The 20,388-nt window shown below is 37.7% G+C and overlaps 1 protein-coding gene across 1 annotated transcript in view; it reads right to left on the bottom strand.

Annotated features, from left to right (window-relative positions):
- Nucleotides 1-20,388, bottom strand: part of LOC124389585 (leucine-rich repeat and fibronectin type-III domain-containing protein 2) — a 148,194-nt gene that overhangs the window by 87,371 nt on the left and 40,435 nt on the right. The window contains exon 2 of the mRNA XM_046854949.1: nt 18,200-18,373. The gene's annotated coding sequence lies outside the window, so the exon portion shown is untranslated. The remainder of the gene's footprint in view (nt 1-18,199; nt 18,374-20,388) is intronic.

Raw genomic sequence — 20,388 nt, 5'->3', positions numbered from 1 at the left:
TTAGTAATATAAGGTGTATTAAGCTGTTCTCCAAACTGTTACAACAAATCTGAAGACCCGCAATTGTATAGGATGTCTTTGGACGTGGTAAAATTACATTTTCCCTTCACTTGAGCTTGGAGTATCAAACCTGTTCCAGCATGACAATGCCACCTGGGTAAAAAACAAGCTCCATGGTGTTATCGTTTACAACTCTATAAAAGTAACTCTCAGAAAAAATTAATTAATTATAGAGTATGTTTGACAGTGCTCTTTTATGGAGAAACATTATAATATAAAAAAGGTAATCAAATGCATCCAGCCCTTATTTAAATTGCTCTTTCATAGCAAAATTTATTTGCACTAAAGTTTGTACACTTGCACTTTATGTAGTGTCACAGTAAGTTTTGTGTAGTTCTTTGTTTTCTGGTGCTTGTATGTTGTCTGATTTAGCACATTGGCAGACAAGTTTCACTGTGTACTGCACTGTATATGGTTGAAATGATAATAAAAGCCAACTTGACTTGACCTGACTTGAATAGTTAAAATGTATAATAGGCTACAGACCCCAAAAAACTACATCTTAAAAAAGCCTTGTCTGCCATAATCTATTATTTTCATTTTAATATTGCTACCTTACAAACTAATTACCATTTTTTAAATACTATTGTTCAACACTTTTTTTCTATTTAAAAATTAAAATAAGATGGTGATCTTTCCAGATCACAATGCACTTTACATAATGGCCCACTTAGCTTATATTAGCCAATATAGAGGGTCATACAGATTTACACACAGTTATGACTGGGTTGCCAGGTTGGGGTTGTTTTAAAAATATTATTATCTAAGATCCTGTTTCATAATAAATACTCAGAATTAAATAAAATTGTATAAAAATAAGAAAACAGAAAAAAGTACAGTGGATCTATAATGTGAGGAACCATTTGTCTTGTAAGACAAGTATTTCACACTGATAAAAGCTGAGAAAAAGTATATATATATATATATATATATATATAGTCCATGACATACAGGTTTAATTTTGTCTGAATGTTGCTTGCATGTCATATGTGAGCGTTTTCCTTTCCTGCTGAAATGTATAGTCACAAGCTGCACAGTCTCAAGGCATTTCGTAATATATAGTCACAAACTTTATTCTATTAATTTGTGTTCATGGACACAAATTTCTCTTAGGGTCATAGGTAATGCTGACAGTAATGCTAAAGGTAATATTTTTTCTCAATTTTATCAGAAAATAAGGCAGAAAATATATGGTTAGGGGTATGGTAAGGGTTAGGGTTAAACTGTAATAAGTGTGTGTGTGTGTGTGTGTGTGTGTGTGTGTGTGTGTGTGTGTGTGTGTGTGTGTGTGTTTGTCTAAATAGCACAGTCTCCTTAATTAACCAGGAGAATATATTTACTGAATATATTTACTGACAATGGTTTATAATGGTGAGTAGCTTATAAAAACAAGGATAAAATCTCCTGCTTAAATGTTGAGTAATAGTGCTTAAAGATTAAAAAAACTATAACAAATGAAAGAAAAACAATACATGTGGTTTTCGGTGGCAGAGGCACAAAATACTTCCTATTAAACCACATTACATAGAAAGGCGTCCTCAGTGACACGAAAAAAAGAGAGAAATTCGTGTCTATAAACACAAATCTATAGATTATATTTCGTAATGAGACTGGGCTGTGTGTTTACAGTTATAATTATATCTAAGTTTTTATTCTACAATAACCACAAATTTATATACATTTATATAGTTACATAGACATTATAGATTTTAATGCAGTGCTTAGTGATTTTCTTTTTTCTTCTGTTCAGTCCAGCTTATGTCTCTTTCTGAAGGTAGGGCTATTTTATAACATAGCCTGGATGATGGTGGAAAGGTTTCAACTGCTGTAGAGCTTTTTCAGATTGAAATGCTTACTCATCCATCAGGATAGCACACCCGGTGATAGAGTTGGAATAGAGCAGTTCACCATAACCCATCTATCATCAGCTTCAACAAACCTGAGCGGCAATGGGATCGGTTCCCCTGATACTCTTTCCACTGCACGTCGAGTAATTGTTGTGTGGGTTTTGTCTTCCGCAGTACAATTAAGTGGGCAGTCAGTGTTCAAATGGACTTAACTGATCATCGGGGACTTATAATACACAAAGAAAGATTTGTGAAGTGGTACTTCTAGGTACCTAGGTTCATCTGCGTTTGAGAATTGTATAGACTGGTGCTTAAACGTATTATTATTATTATTATTATTATTATTATTATTATTATTTTAACACTATGTTTAAATTCCCAAATTTGATGGACAGCATTGAATTTTTTTATAAACCAAGTTGATCAACCAATGATCAACTAGTTCTCTAAAACAGGTCAAAGGTAAATCTTGTGAACCTTCATTCGTTAACTGAACAAAACACAGAAAAAATTACTGAATTTCTAAAAATAAAATAAACAACCAAGAAATTAACAGACACTAATACAGTACAGTAAAAGTGTAAATCCTGTCCGGTCTCTTGCAATCAATATAAATCGAATATGCAATCAAATAAATACATAAGTACTGCAAATTCAGCCTTGTGCATTTTCAATCGTTATAATCCAAAACTGTAGTTTACATCAGGAAATACTGAAATTGTGCAGCGTCATACTGACGATCTTGTTTGTGAACAATTACAAAGGGACTTTTCATTCTGATGGAAATTATATATTCATTGACACAAATACTCACTTTTGAGAGATGAACTAAGGATTTTGAGAAAGGTGTAGGCGTTTGTAAGAAATCCAATGTGTTGTGCTGTTTGTACACATTGTTTTGAGAATGCACTTACTGGTTTGCAAATATTAAGGACAATTCGAAAAATGATCCAAAGCAACTGAGAAAAACTGCAATGTAAAAGCCTGGTAAGAGAACTAATCGTACGTAGCTGCTAAAAAATAATGTCATTTAATAGCATACGGCTTTGTGCGAAGAAAAATGTAATAACTGTGCAGATATAAAAAAAAATAATAAACAAAGCCAAAGAAGTGGTATTCCAGTAAATAAGATGTTGGACTCCTGAACGAAAGAGTCATGACCAAGCACAAGCTGCAAGCTGGCCTCTTATGCAAACCCTTAACCCTTGAATTCTCAGTTGTATAAATTAGATTATTGTGAGTCACTCTGGATAAGGGCGATAACAAAAACACTATGAACACCATGAAACAAACAAAAACCTGAACATGACCAATGACCAATGTGAAATGATCATTAACGACAACCAAAAAAAAGGCACTGAAAGTTATGTGCTGTGAAAGACAGTGAAGAATTAGGAGAAACGCAGTTGACCGATAACGTCTCCAGGTTACGTATGTCAACAATACTTTGGCAACACTTCTGCATTGTCCACGCTCTGAATCACGTGTGTAATCCGTTCAATGGAAAGCACAGCGTCGCAGACGGGGTGACGTCGCAAGCAGGAAGCTATAAAAAGCACATAGAGTAAAGTTGACGCCAGCTTCTGTGAGAGAGAAGGAAGCGCTGCAGGGATACCGGTGGAGACGCAGTGTCTCATCCCCTTAGGAAACCAGGAGACGTTCCCCTTCAGGAAATCAAGCTGCATTAACAACCCTTTGGGAACAAGAGTCCAATACTGATACACTGACCAATCTCTGACTAGTGTGTGTGGGCACAGCTAGGCCAAAGTACAAATGGGCCAGGAGTGGCACTGAGGTCAAGGTTATAAAACCTGACAAAGGTCAGCAGGGTGGATCAGCCCGCAGTGTTGCAGATTTTGTGGAGACACTACAGCGGACCAAGCCTTAGAGGCTGCCACACTCCGGAAAGTTCTCTGGTCAGCCTGTTCCATCAGCCGTAAGTGTTACGCGATGACCAGAAACTGCCAACACAGGGCCCTGAAATAGGAACCCAGGATCTCTCCAAACATCTAAGCACGTAGGGCTCACCATGTAACCTTGATAGTATGGAGGAGATTGCCCCTCCTTGAGAAGCCTTGGGTCCTGAGCCACCACTAAAGAGGTCTCATGTGCAGGAGGCCAAGTGGAATCACATTGGACGCTGCTGCCATAAGCCCGAGCAGTCTCTGGAACTGCTTGACAGTGAGTGACTGCCCTCCTGACAGCTGTAAGGATGGACACAATGGCGGCAGGAGATAGCTGGGCGAGCATTAGGGTCGAATTCCATACAACATCTAAATAAGTGGTTCTCTGTGTAGCCAGGCAAGCACCTACCAGTAGGGGTGTGGTTGGCTAATTATCCCAAGACTTTTTAAGCAGGCACTGGGCAAGAGGCCTCGAAATGTGGGCCCTGTTTTAAAAGCACATGGGATATAGTGCTGCTTTGGTTGGTTGTGGTGGAATCGCCCTAGAGGAGGTAGGCCAAGTTTGTTACTTTAGTTTGTTTAATTTGTTTATTTAGATGGATTTATTTTAGATGCAGATAAATTGAGCAATGCCGATTGTGTATGTTGACAGCTGTTGTTGTAGGTAAATATATGGCTTTGTTTGTATTTCTCTTTGGGAATGTGTTTTGATTCAGATCTGGATAAATGCTTGAACATTAACTGATTGTTATATCTGCTATCTGCCAATGAAGGTAAATTTATTTAAAATTTAGTTAAATAAAAGTGAGTGTGCAGTTGGTAACCATGGTTTTAAATGTTTAGTGTTTTAAGGCATATGATGTATTGTTAATTTTTGTTTTTTTCTGTTTTAGATTTGTCAATTGCTGTTTCTCCCGTGTTGTTTTTGTTTGGTCCCCTGGTTGGCCGGTCTCAGGAGTGTGCTGCATGGTGGCAGCACGTGTATTGTGTGAATTGTTTGTGTACGAGTCCGGTTGGCTGGGGCCTTGTTTTTTTTGTATTCTTTTCTTTTTATTTGTATTGATGATAACTTCCCAGCCTTATGCTGCTAGCTTAACTCATAGTGCTTGTCTTTTGTGTGCGTGTGTGCACCCCTTTGTGTATGGGATTCAAGTTTGCTGTGTTTTCTTTTGTAGTTATTAGTGAAGGGTTATGTTTTATGTTGTGTTATTATTTGAATTGTGGTTATTTCCTTTTGAGTGTTTAATGTAAGAGGGATATCCCCCTATGCCTGCAACGAAAGCAGTTATCATAGTGAAAGAGTTGAGCTGGCTGTTAACCTCTTTGAGAGCTGGGACTAATTCTGGATGAGCTACTGGTATCAATTATTTTATGTTTAAGTGTTTGATTATGTATATTACTTTCTGTCCTATTTTGCAATAAATTTTTGTACCTTAGCCACCTGAAGGGTTTCGTTTTTGGGCCTGTGCTCTAAACAGGTTTTTTCCTCCTTCAAATTAGTTTTGAAGGGGTCTGTACATCTGTAATGGAGAAAGCACAATCTTTTTGGCATTCAGCTGAAAGCCCAGCTCCATCATATGAGCAAGAACACATAAAATGGATAGGACGCAACCCACCATACTTTCTGGGAACTATGAATTGCCAGCTGTAGAACCCGGACACTCTGTCTGATGGAGGGACCACCTCGATGGCCTCCTTTCTCAGGAGAGTGTTGTCTACTTGTTAAATGACCAGAGACTGCTCGAGTGTCATCAGGGTGGGACACACCCCATCAAACTAGGGTGGACAGAACCCAAAGTTAATCATGTAGACTCTGTCTACAGTCTGCAGGACCCATTGAGACACATCTGGCCGAGCTTCCCAGGCTGCCAGGTAGTCTCAAAAAGGATATCAGTCTCTCGAGACTGACCTCTGGTACGCCTAAACCCGAGGCTATGCCCTGGTGCAGCTCATGAGCCTCGAAGCAAGTTCTTCAAGTCTGCTATTACTCCGGGCAGAAATCGAAGAGTGTGCTCGCTGAAGCTGGCTGTGCCCTGAAGCACTGAGCATGGCAGGGTTAAAGGACCAGGTCCCTGGCGGTGCCGGGGGCAGGCGGGCACCGTGTAATGAGGTGCAACACGCTTTTTCCCAGCGACATCAACCCATAGCCACATTCTTTCAGCCCCTTGACATTGGAGTACAATATTGCCTTTGGGCTAAAGAAGCAGGCCAAATACGGCTTCACCCCGGAACCTGGAGACCAAGGTGTGCAGGTCCGGAAAGAACAGCAGATCCCGATGTGAAGGTTGTGAAGCAGGCTGCAGAAAGCGTTAGTCAAGCTCGACGAAAGCGCTCTCTGCTCATCGGCCAGCCAAGACAGGTCTAGCTCGGCGATGGCTCGAGCCACAATCTCAATGGGCTCCTCAAACTCCAACTCGCGAAGCCCCCCAAGACAAGCCTGTCTCGAAACCCTCTGCGAGGTCCATTTACAAACCCTAGGAACTAGAGGGTCCAGAACCACAAGGAGTGGGGGTACCCTCCTCAAAGAGTGCCTGGCGGAAGTGGAGCAAGCACAATGTGCACAGTCGTCTCCCTTGAGAACCGACTTCGCATACTTTGCTCCCAGACAACCCGCACAAAGGTGTGTAACCCTGCTGGTGACGCCACGCTTTCCATTGGATGGATTACACACCTGATTCATATCATGAACAACGCAGAATCGTTTCCAAAGCGTTGTTGACATGAAATGTAACAATAAATGTATAGAATCTATGAATTGGTATGATAAGGTAACATTTATGACACTTAATTATGATAAAATCTCACCTAGAATAAGTAAATAAATCAATCAGTAAATTTCTCACATGTTTAAAAAAGTCTGTTAAATTGTCTTTCATGTGTTATTGGATTATAAATGTGGAGCTTATATGAATTTTCTGCTACAGGAAATAAGTCTACACTTACTGTATAGCATTCTGGGAAGGAGCCTGTAGCATTATTTGGGGAAAAAATACCTCTGATGTCTAGTCTAGGTAGAGAGAAGCTGCTCTCATGGGTCACCACAGCAGAACATTGGTTTACATATATAATTTGGTAGAGAAGCTTCTTCTTATACCCATATCCCCCCAGGCACACACACACCAAAACCACCACCACCACCACCTTTTATCCAGGATAAGCACTTAGAATGCACCGGTTTGTGTAACCCCAAGTGGCTTGAAAATGGAGCCCAGGCTGATGCAGTATGAGTAAGGGACTCTTAGTTTATAGACCACCTAGAAACCTATATATGTTTAATTAGCCTTGCATAAACAGGAAACAAGTAAAAAATAATCTACCTGTCACATTTCCCTGAGGCAATTTTATGTAATACATACATTTTTAGGAGGGGGGCATACTGCAATACTCCAATAATAAACATAATACAAATGTTTCCTCTCAGGGCAGGAGCCAGAGGCTTTTTTCTGACAGGAGAGAATTTCGTGAAATTCTCTTTTTAAAGTTATATTTGCCCTCGAGGAAAATAAACCACAGTTCAACAACTTTACTGCTTTTTAATAAGTGACAGGAAAATGTCAACACCAGTGGTCATAAATTGTTATTTAAAGGCAATTTCGGCATGTTTTCTTTTTTCGTTCTATTAATTGGTTTGTTCTGTGATGTACAGTTGTGTTCAAAATTATTCAACCCCCAATGCTGTAAATGGTTTTAGGGAATTTAGTGTACATTTGTAATTGTATTCAGAATGAAATCCTACAAGGACTTCTTAAAGAACCATATGCAACTAAAATGACATCAATTAGTTTTGTAATACAGTAGTAAATGTTTCTTTTGTGAATTCTTCATTGACATAATTATTCAACCCCTTAAAGACTACCACTCTGAAGAACAGAGGTTCAATGAAGTGTTTTCAATCAGGTATTGAAAACACCTGTGGATATCAGGGAGCAGCAATAAAGCCTAATAAGCACCAATTAGGCAGCTTTAAAATGACTGTGATACTCAGCTCCTTCTAGACATTTACTGGTGTGGTTACAAACATGGTGAGGTCAAGAGAATGGTCCAGGAAGACAAGAGAACAGGTGATTACTCTTCACAGGAAGGGCAATGGCTATAAGAAGATTGCAAAGATGTTAAACATACCAAGAGACACCATAGGAAGCATCATTCGCAAATTCAAGGCAAAGGGCACTGTTGAAACGCTACCTGGTCGTGGCAGAAAGAAGATGCTGACTTCGACTGCTGTGCGCTACCTGAAGCGTAGAGTGGAGAAAAGTCCCCGTGTGACTGCTGAGGAACTGAGAAAAGATTTGTCAGATGTGGGTACTGAAGTTTCTGCTCAGACAATACGGCGCACCCTGCGTAATGAAGGCCTCCATGCCAGAACTCCCAGGCGCACCCCTTGCTGTCCCCAAAGAATAAGAAGAGTCGACTGCAGTATGCCAAAAGTCATGTGGACAAACCACAGAAGTTTTGGGATAGTGTTCTGTGGACTGATGAAACAAAATTAGAACTGTTTGGGCCCATGGATCAACGCTATGTTTGGAGGAGGAAGAACAAGGCCTATGAAGAAAAGAACACCTTGCCTACTGTGAAGCATGGCGGGGGGTCAATCATGCTTTGGGGCTGTTTTGCTTCTGCAGGTACTGGGAAGCTTCAACGTGTGCAAGGTACCATGAATTCTCTTCAGTACCAGGAGATATTGGATGACAATGTGATGCAGTCCGTCACAAACCTGAGGCTTGGAAGACGTTGGACCTTTCAACAGGACAATGATCCCAAGCATACCTCCAAGTCCACTAGAGCATGGTTGCAGATTAAAGGCTGGAACATTTTGAAGTGGCCATCGCAGTCACCAGACTTAAATCCGATTGAGAACCTCTGGTGGGACTTAAAGAAAGCAGTTGCAGTGCGCAAGCCTAAGAATGTGACTGAACTGGAGGCTTTTGCCCATGATGAATGGGCGAAGATACCCGTAGATCGCTGTAGATTGCTAGTTGGTGCTCATGACAACCTTTTGTGACTTAAAATAATCCAACAATTTTTATGTCCATTTCTCTGTATGATAATTGAAAGTTACAATCTTCCATTAATGTAAGCTACAATTTAGCTTAATGAAATATTTTCAGATGCATTGATTTGACATGACTTGTTTATCATCTGGTTGAGATTAAACTAAACCTAAGGAGAGGAAGAAAAATATTTCAAATGAGACTTATCACAAAATAGACAAACTACTTGCAGAGACAAAACTGTCCAGCAGAGTTCAATTGAAAAAAGGCAAAATGGTGACATTTTATCTTGCTTTATGGTAGGCCTGGTTTTGTTTGTATGTTCTTCTCTGATCAATACTCACACACTCCATGTCTGAGATGATCGTTTCCAATGATTGGCTGTGTTTGTTAAATAGTTTTGTGTGCCTAATCTTCTTACCATCATGAGAAGATTGGTAACACCCTGAAACTGTGTTACACTACAGTGTATATTAGGGGTGTAACAGTACACAAAATTCACGGTTTGGTACATACCTTGGATTTTAAGTCACGGTTCAGTTTGTTCGGTGTGTGTATATAAACACACACTGTAGTGTAACACAGTTTCAGGGTATTACCGATCTTCTTATAGCCTCAGCCATCTTTGTGGAGAGAAATAATTCTTATTCTCAAATCCTCAGAGAGTCTTTGCCATGGGGCACCATGTTTCACTCGAGTGAATTTTGACTTGTGTTCCCTGGCATTCTAGTCCATTTACACACTTCTAATCTTAAATAGTTTCTCTGGAAACATATGTGCTAAGCTTGGAACTGCTGAAAGAAACAGTGCCCAACTTATTTATATCTGTCTTTCTATCCATTTCGACTGTACTATCTATTAAATATTTATAAATTTCATGTATTTGGTTTCATCCTTTGTTAATCCATGCATTATATTAAAATTAATGTTTTGTACTGACTAAGCCACCACCACCCCACACTGGTCAGCCGTTTCAAAGTGATGTGACGCCATTTTTGTGTGCCGATGCTGTGCTTTTTTTGGTGAGTAGTTAGATTATAAATGTTTTAATCAGTTTTTGTTTGTTAGTACTGAAAAACATTAACATTTAACATTTGTTAATTTAGATTAGTCTCTTTCTCTTCATCAAAAATATGTTTAAGAATAGTGAAAAACATTTTGTCCGTTACCCTGAAGATTTCGAGCTCCCGTGCCGCCAACACAGTCGTGCTTGAACGCCTGTGAGGAGAGTTCGCAGCCTCTTAGTCGTCTGTTTATTGTTCTCGTTTTTTCCATTAAGGGACTGATTGCAAGCATAGAAATCTAGGTGGTTTTCTCACTCGCTTGCAAACATTAGAAACCATGTTTTATTTGGATACAGCCATTGATTTAAATAGAATGAGTTGAAGTTGAATAAATATTTAAAAGCAAAAACAGGTAGACGCCCTCTAACAGTAAACTATTTTTATTGTGTTGCGGTTGGTCTTTTTAACTGTGAAAAAAGCTATTTTAACATTACAGACTGAAGCATGAAACTTATGCTAGAATGGGCCATTTTCCTGATTGCATTAGGAATGTCTGGGTAATTTTTAACTAAAAGTGTACTTAACCGAGTTTCACAAGAAATCATCTGATCAACAGACAAGTAAACATGTACCAGTTAAGTTTAGTTTACTTCTCTACATCAGTATACCCCTTCCCTATTGCCATTCCTCTATGTTAATCTCTTCTTTGTATTCTTTTTCTTGCTTCTCCACTTTTTCCCTTCTTTACATTTTTATTTTTATTCTGGTCTTCTCCGTTCTTAAATTTCTTACTCTAATCATCTTTTATCTCATATTCTCTTAACTGTACTCTCCCACTTTTCTTGTTTCACCACTATTCTTTCTTTATTTCCCTTTCTCATTCTCTCTCCTTTCCTGTTTGTGTTAACTCCTCTGTGATTTTTTTTTTACTTGTGAAAATCTAAAGAATTTATTGAAAGCTCAGTAATTTAATAAATTTGAGTATCTCAACCAAACTGTGTTGTGCAATATATTTCAGACCACTGAGCAAACGATGTTAGGCCCCTTTGCTTTTTTGAACTGCCCATTATTTTGGGGGAGGATATAATGTAAGTGATAACAAAAAAATAAATAAATGGATTTAAGAGCATTCATTTTATTCACATAGCTGGTATAGGGACTCATAAAAACTGAAATTGTATTGAAAAAAGCTTTTCATTAGTCAAAACCCATAGACAAGCAGAAAAGAATTCCAATTTAATTTCTGACAAGAGGCAGATACATCCCCATAAAAGAACAGATGAGAGGTAGACACTTCACAGATGTCTCAAAAAGTCCTGAATGTGCTCGTGTTGCCCATAATGGTAATCAAGGCTTCATCTGTTTAATTTTTGTGGAAGAATAGTTATATGCTGTACTTCTTAATAGGTCTCATAAATTTTTTGTAAGAATAAGTAAATCCATAAATCATCTGCATTATAAAATATGTATTCCAAGTTTATGAGTGTGTTTTGTATAAGGATGAAGGGAACAGTATAAGGATCCTTTGAACAATGTAAAAAAAACATGGATGAATGGATGGGGGATGGATGGATAATAAAACAGTCTGCATGTCATGTCTACATGCCATGGCTACATACAGCAGTACCACAGTCCAACAGACATCCCAATCATCAAAATGTTTCTGTTATAGTTACTAATCACCTGATTCTTATTGCAGTCACTGCATATGCATTCTCCAAATTCTGACTGTGTTGTACAAAAAAAACTTTCCAGTGAATCTAGAATAGGGTCACAAAACTGAAATCTGTGGCCTCACTTTTAAGATTTTAACTTCGACCTACCAGACTGATGAGGACAAGGACCTCCATAGTGAAAGAGCACTCACATGTAGCACGGTCATGTTCCACATGACCAACAATCTGCCCTGAAATTATCTGTGCAGCAGTTTGCGTAGTAGCCTCTCAAGGTCTTCGATCATGGCTCCTTAGGGAAACATGCAGGCAAACAAACAACTGCTGTCACTGAGGCAAGAAGCCACAGATTATATAATAAGCTCCTGCACCTGGCTACAGAAATTGGGAGGAACAAACCCAAGCTAAAAACTGCTTACAGTAGAGCAGACACCTCAGTGAAATGCTGTAAGTAGAGCTTATATCTGTAGATCCGCTCGCACTTTGACAATTCATTCAACGCTTTGTGAGACCTGATAGAATTCAACAAGACAGACAGAGCCTAATTTAATTTCATTTCCTCTTATCACTGCCTTTTCGGGAACAATAAAAGTGAGGCCATGAAGGTCAGATAAGGTAAGAAGACACAGCGAAGATGTTGGGCAAATTGGTCCACACATTAGTCTTTAGTGTAGGGACTAACACTGAAATCCAAACCTTGCACCAAGGCAAAGCAGAGTCATCACATTGCCATCAATGTTCCAGTAATAGAAAATTTAATGTTAGTGAGCTTGCAGTGGTTCTGACTGACTCTAGGGCTACATGAAATTTTACTTAGCAAAAGGCCTATACCTCCACTTAGATACACATTCAGCTTCTCTGAACATCATCCCATTGGCTCTGGGGACATATCAAGGCGCAAGCGGATTGGATGAATTTGGGTCTAATTGTCTCAGTCCTGCATATTATGTATAGATAGGTATAACCAACATTTCCTAATTATTTGCTCAAAGATTTTTCTCTTTTCTCTATCAGCAATTTAATTTAGCATTCTATGTAAAGCTAAGCCTAAAATTCTCAAATTGTGTGATATAGCATTACATTTACATTTGCGGCATTTAGCAGACGCCCTTGTCCAGAGCGACGTACAAAAGTGCTCTGAGTTTCTATTATGTTCTCCATGTGCTCTAAAGGATCTGTTACTTAAACTCTCATTACAATACATTCTTATCTCACCTTCTCTGGCTTTTTAAGTAGACACTTGACACATAGAGCTGTACTGTCACACACTATATTAGGCCAGCCAAACTTCCTTTTTGAACTCCTGGAAAGTAGTTCCAACTAGGATAAATTATAATGTTTAAAAAATCCTGACCCCTAACAGTGTGGAAATGTTGGTTCAAGGGTGTGCATACCCATTTCTTGTGGTAAGTGACTACTAAACCTTGGGATATGCAAACCTCAGTTAAATCTTCACTGGACCTTCTGGACCCTTTTTAATTTCACACTCACCAACCAAGCTTGAAAGGGGGCAACCTATTTCCAGAGTGTATTAGACTAAAGCCTTTCATTTTCCCCTTGGCCAGGTGGGCCTTTAGTGGACATAGGAAATGTAGCTAAATCTCATTTTCAGATGCTATGCGCTGACAGCTAAAATGTTAAATAGTGCTACAAATAACACCTTTTTAACTATATAGATAGGAAGGTGTGACAGATTTTCTATAGAATATCTCACTTATTTCATGAATCAATGCTAAAGCTGTGTCTCTCTTCTTGTAGGAACTGAGACCAAGACCTTAACAAAACCTTTACTCAGGGTCCATTAGATGTTATGAGTAGCCTGGCCTCCCAAATTTCTGTCCTGCTTGTATCCTTCTGTATCTGCTTGAGTGTACAGTGTGCAGCGTTAACTCCTGTGCAGTGCTTTTGAATCACACTCACTAGGAATTTCTGTGACAGTAAACATTCGGGGCACTCCAAATACCACAGGGTAAAACATGGTGTTCCAATTTCAGAAGCCATTTACCAGGACAGCATCTATAGTATTTTGCCAGTACACTACACCAGTCAGTCAAACATTACATATTTGAGTATTATTATAAATATTTATTTACACTATATAGTGAAAAGTATTTACTTATTCATCCAAATCATAAAGTTCAGGTGTTCTTCTATGGTTACAGGTCTATAAAATCAAGCACCTGGGCATACAGACCACGTCTACAAACATTTGTAAAAGAATATATCGCTCTCAGGAGCTCAGTAAATTCCAACGTGGTATTGTGATAGGATGCCACCTAAGTCCAGTCGTGAAATTTCCTTACTACTAAACATTCCACATTCAATTGTTAGTGGAAGCCTTTATGTGGCCTCCAGATTAGCTCAAGAACAGTGCATAGAGAGCTTTATGGAATGGATTGGACATCGAGCAGCTGCAGTCATACATCACCAAGAGCAATGCAAAGCATCGGATGCAGTGGTGTTTGGCGAGTCTGGGTTTGGCGGTTGCCAGGAGAACGGTACTTGTCTGACTGTATAGTGCCAAGTGTAAAGTTTGGTAGAGGAGGGGATTATGATGTAGGGTTATTTTTCAGGAGTTGGGCTAGGCCCCTTAGTTCCATTGAAGGACATTTTGGACAATTTCATGCTCCCAACTTTGTGTGAACAGTTTGGGGACGGCCTGTTTTTGTTCCAACATGACTGCACACCAGTGCACAAAAAGCAAGGTCCATAAAGACATGGATGAGTGAGTTTGGTGTGGAAGAACTTAACTGGCCTGCACAGAGTCCTGACCTCAACCCGACAGAACACCTTTAGGATTAATTAGAGTGGAGACTGCGATCCAGGCCTTCTCCGTCCAACAAATTTGCTTCTGGTAAAATGGTCAAAAATTCCTGTTAACACACTCCTAAACCTTGTGGAAAGCCTTCCCAGAAGAGTTAAAGCTGTTACAGCTGCAAAGGGTGGGCCAACATTATATTAAACCCTATGGATTAGGAATCGGATGTTACTCAAGTTCATTTGCATGTGAAGGCAGACCAGCGAATACTTTTGGCAATATGGTGTGCATATTATATATATATATATTTTTTTTATTTTTTATTTTATTTTATTTTATTTTTTTTTTTTGCTGCATTGAACAAAATCACTATTTCTGTGCATGGAGCCTTAAAACCCAATGTGTGGCTAGAAATAGCATGACAACAATCAAAAAACATCACAAAAGACCATAGTTGTAGATTAATACTTCGGGGAAGCTGTTGAAAATAACTCCTCTCTGCTTTCAAAGATTGTGCACATTGTTAAAACTGTCTGGTATATTTTTGTCCAAGTTTTTCATTTTCTGCAGCTCTACCTATTCTCTGTGTGTACCACATAATTCCCTAAATCTGTGCTATTTCTTTAACTACAAAGGCAAATCGTATATACTTAATTTGTTTCCATGCCAATTACATTCCATGTGCCCAGTGAGCTCACCATGAATAGTGGTTAATAAGTAGTACTATCGACTATGATATTTAAAATAACTTTTTTTATTTATTCATTGTTTATAAAAAATGTGTTAAGTTCCTAATTATCTACGACTAATCGAATTTGTCATTTGTAACCCCAAATTCCAAAAATCTTAATAAAACCAAAATGCAATGATTTGCAAATCTCATAAACCCATATTTTATTCATAGTAGAACATAAAAAAAAAAAAAAAGTTGGTAGGGCCATGTTTACCACTGTGAGGCATCCCTTAAAAAAATTAAATAAAATCCACATATATCTGCAAACTGAGTAGATGCTATAGTTTTGGGAGAGGAATCCTGGTAAATACATGTTTCTACCTGCTCAACAGTCCTGGGTCATTTTTTATTTATATTTTTCTTAACATAATGTGCTAACTGTATTCAATTGGAGAAAGGTCTGGACTGCAATGAAGAGTTCAGGACTCTTTTACTGCACAGCCATGCTGTTTTAATAAATGAAGTACAGTACATGGTTTAGCATTGTCTCCTGCTGAAATATGCAGGACATTTCCTGAAAAAACAAATAGGAGCATATGTTGCTGTAGCACCTATATATACATTTTAGAATTGATGGTGCCTTTCCAGATGTGCAAGGTGTCCATTCGAGGCATTAATGCACCCCCGTACCATCAGAGCGTCTTTTGAGTTTAAAAAAAGTGTGTTCTCCATAAAATGGTCCATTTCCTCAGTTTAAACATTTGATAACTGGTATATGTTTGTCAGGGATCCACCAGCCACACCCTCGCCAAACCCAACTTAATAATCATCCACACCTGGTCCAAATCAGTCACCACACTATAATAACCCCTGTTTATCCACAAGCTCATTGTCTGTTCAGCTTAGGCTAATGAACATTCCGGACTACCCAAGCTACTCCATTTGGTTTTGCTAAGCGTGCAAGATTCTGTGTGTTATTTGTTCTCACTCTGCCACAGATTTCTCCTGCTTTGGTTTACCCTAGTTTGGTGCTATTTCTCGTGCTTTCTGCCTTGCCCTTTTGTTTCTCATTAAAAGGCCGTCGTTGAATTCACTTTGGTTTCCAGTACGTTCTTTGCGCCTGACAATGTTCTACTGTAAACATTTTATTTTTTATTTTAGATTTGCACATTACATTCTGTTTTTTACACAGCATTCAACTTTTTTTAAATTAGGTTTGTTTTACATTATTTGATGAATGTATGCTAACCTTAAACTTTTTTAACCTTAAACAGGCTACTTTATATTTTGCTGCTTGGAATTATGTATTTTATCTCAAACACCATACACCATAATATTCTATAAATCAGTATATTTCCTAAAGATGAAATAAGAAGGGCTGATATGCAGGATTAATTGAAATACTTCATGCAATCTGTGCTGGGTGAAGCCAATATCAGTCTCTCAGATCATTTCTGACTATAATATTCCTCCCCATCTTATTCCAGAGTAAAACCGTTGCCATGTCTGGGACAGGAGAGTGTAACTAATCCTCTCTCAGGGGTAAGATGTGAAGCACGCCAGATGGCAGAGTAAAAATGACTAAGAAAAGTGTCAAGTGGTGGACAGCCAGGCGTACTAAGAGCTTTAGGGCTCACTGACTGGCTGTCAATGTGGCCACATGTGGTTACGCCTGTGCAGCAGCAGGTCACTGGCTAATGACTTATAATGATTATATAATGGACACATTGCTGTAGATGAGAATGAAGCAAAAATGGCATGTGAGTGACTTCTTTAATAAAAAGTTGGGATTATTAATTAACTTCTTAAAGAGCAATTACTGTTTGATTTTTGCTTTGCCAGTCTTCTGTGCAAATATGAAAAAAGTGTGTGTGTGTGTGCGTGCAGGTGGAGCAGAGTCAATGCCAAAGTTAGCAGTTAAAGCTTTATGCTAATCCTGGACAGTGTAACGGTAGATAATTTAATTGGAAGACTTCTTACTGGATTCAAACTTATTTGATAATAGCAATAAACTGAATAATCAAATATTTGGAGTTCAAAGTCTTATCAATTTAAATCTCTGGTTGCGGGAGTATATTCAGCTTCTAAAGATTTATTAGACATTGGAGATTAGGTCATATTCTGTGGAATGGCACAAAACCATGTATCCTCTTAATCCCAGGACTGTTTTTCTGGCATTAATTAAATTATTTATGAGTTACAGTTACCTGAGAAAAAAGAAGTTGTCTATATAGTAATAAAATAGATATAGTATCCACATTTCTTTGCACATTAGAAATCTAACACTTTTATGTATAGCAATAGCACTAACACTACCTTGATAAGGTAATAGATAACCTTTCATTTTTTCTTATCCTGAATGATTATTTATTCATTAGTATTCATAACACCGCCACATTTCACACGTCTCCTACCCCAGAGATATAAACAGCACGAGGATGGTTGAAGTTTGTCATCAGCAAATTGTTAACACTAATTTACTAAGCATTTAACCAAGTGGGTACCAAAACAATTTATTCTTACTAAACAATTTAATTCAGTTTTCTTTAATATAAAGAAATATATACTTTTCAAAGAGGCTAAGCATAGTTTAAAAACTTAAGCCAATTGCTTTTGCAATGATGCATATATATTTAAAAAACTAACAAAAAAAAGGTTTTGCATATAATGGTGTTCTTGCCAAGGTTTATTTGTACCCTTAATATGCTAGTATGCATTTCACTACACTATATCGGCTTCAGATTTTGGATACTTTGCAACCCATTTTATACAGCAGCAATCATCTGAAGAATCACCTAATTAAAAAAAAAAAAAAAAAAACTAAAAAAAACACAAAACACCTCATCAAGGTCACAGAATGTCTTTTCCGAAGAAACTATTAACCAGCTTTCTCAATGAGCCTGCAATGTAAAAGGAAGAAATTATGTCCACGGCATCCTATTGTGAGTCGATTCATGTTTACGAAACCTTGAAGGCACTGAATTCCTGCTGAAAGTATACAACATAGAGAAGTTATACAGCTATACAAGCACAAGTATCCTTATTCATATAATGCAAGTCTTTGTTTCCAGTTGGCTTGGGCGTATTATTTGGACACAGCATTTGTGATGGGGGATGACAAAATTGGAACTAACTACCGTCTCAAAGGAAACTTGAAGTCACATTTTGACTAGCACTCGGCAACGAAATAACCGGTTAGACGGCAGGCGGCAACGCGGATGCAACAAGCCACACTTACAGTACGGTACAAATAGCAGCAGTAAAAATGCGGCATGGTTTGTTTACTGACCTCGCTGCCTCCCTGCTGTGAACAAACAATCAGAGGCGTCACTTTATCTCTTGCTCTGACTCTTTCTTCTTTCCTTTGTATTTCTCCTTCTGCTCTTGGAAGAGCGAGCCAAGGTGACTTCTAGTTCGGCAAACTGACAAGGTTATACTCCACTTCATTGGGTCACTCTTTTACCTGCAAGACAAAATAAAAACATGTAGGATTGGTGTTTACAAAGCTGCAATGCTTAAAACAGAAAACTAATTATTCACATCATTACAAATTAAAACCTATAAAAGTACTAATATGCAAACACATGCAAACATGGATTCCAGAATTAATTTTCAGAAGGGTCTGCAATTAATAAAGTAATGCTCCAATGTTTTTTTGGACTAATAACACGTGTAGTAATGCAGAATATCCTACATGTATTTCTCACTCATGTTCTCGTTCTCTCTTTATAACAGTGTCATCCATATTGATTCTTCAGAAAAGTCATTTTTCACCATTTCTCCACCCTCAAGGCCTTGGGATTGGTATTATCTAGCTGGGTGATATATATACAGTACATGATTAAATTACTGGTATTATTGTGTCCACTGTGGCCTCACTACTAGTTTGTCATTGGGTACTTTATGAACTCATCTTACACTGATATAATTCAGTATCTTTACTGAAAGAAAAAAAAAAATGTTATAGTAAATAACAAAAGTATACAAGAATGCCAAAACTGTCAGGCATAAGAGCATCAAATTGTCAAGAGAGAAAGGCAACATTCATCAAAATAATTGAAAAAAACAGCTATTTTTTTTTTTTTTGCAGTCAAATTTAATCAGATGTTCCATAAAAGTAAAAAAAAAAAAGAAATGAGAAAAACAGAATGAGAAGATAGCAAGCATAAAATTAACCATGTAACAGGTGTTTCTAGTTTAAATAATTTTTCCGCTGTAAATTTGGTGTAATTTAACTACTTGGTCACAATCATTATTTAGCAGCTCATAAAACGCATTTAAACAAACATATACTATTTACTGGAAAAATAAACAAAAAAAAAAGTGTTGTCTTTAAAGGCTGTGCATTGTGAATAAGATACACACTACAGGTATGTAATTACCCAAGTTATGCATACAGACCACCATATAGCTAATTAATATAATAGATTGCTGTCAAGAAGGTTCTGCTTTTCCCTTAAGACCAATAGCAATAACAACACTTGTCCAATTATTAACATGTTGTGCTCTAACTTATGAATGTTGACACTCAGGAAATCAAATGTAATTAAAGACATTGAAGTATTTGAATTAGAAATAATTATCAGGCCTATTAGTACAACTCGACAGCATGTTTCTTGTGTCACATGAAGTAGAATGAGTTAAGAGGAGGCTAATTGGAATCACAATACTGATTAGCCTAGATATTAGCAACTTGTTGCTGTATAGTAGTGCAAGTGGTAGTTTTGCGTATGCTTTACATTTTAAGTCTCCTTAGTTTGAACCTGAGTTTTGGATATTGTCTGTATAGAATTTCCTTCAGAACTGCAATTTTTCTCCATACTCCCAAATAGGTTGACTGACTAAACTACATTGTCATTGGTGCAAATGTGTGTCTAAAAGGTATCCTGAAAAATGATTTTTGTCTCACCCAGGGTTCCCACCTCATGCCCAGTGCACCCTATATAGACTTTTAATCCATGTGATACTGACCTTGATAAAGACTACTGAAGAGAAACAAATAAATAAAGTACTTGTGTTACATGTTGAACCCATTTCAGGTTTTCTCTACTGTATTTCAAGTTCTTCTCTCATTCTAGGTACTCTCTTGTAATCACTCTTCATCATCATCATTATCGAATAGATTTTTATGTCATCTGCAAATTGGATGCTAGTTGTTAACATTTTTGCTAGTTATTAAATTATATTATTGATTAATGAAATGTTATTGGTTTTCTTAGTTTTATTGTTTATTTATTATTTGTAGCCATTTTGTTTAGGGATTGGGTGTGAGAGTTAAGCTTAAATTAATTATTTAAATTTTATTTCTTATTACAATTTTGTGCTTTATTTTTTTTTTTTGTATTTGTATCTGATTTGTAACTGTGGTAGTGCAGGATGAAAAAAAAACATCGAAAGTTTTAAAAGTTTTAAAAAGTTATATAATATATTATTTGGATCATGTCCTGTGTGAATGCATGATCGCTGAAGCAGATGCAA

This window comes from Silurus meridionalis, chromosome 8 (assembly GCF_014805685.1).
Source record: "Silurus meridionalis isolate SWU-2019-XX chromosome 8, ASM1480568v1, whole genome shotgun sequence".
NCBI lineage: Eukaryota > Metazoa > Chordata > Actinopteri > Siluriformes > Siluridae > Silurus > Silurus meridionalis.
This window is presented reverse-complemented; position numbering and strand designations above follow the sequence as displayed.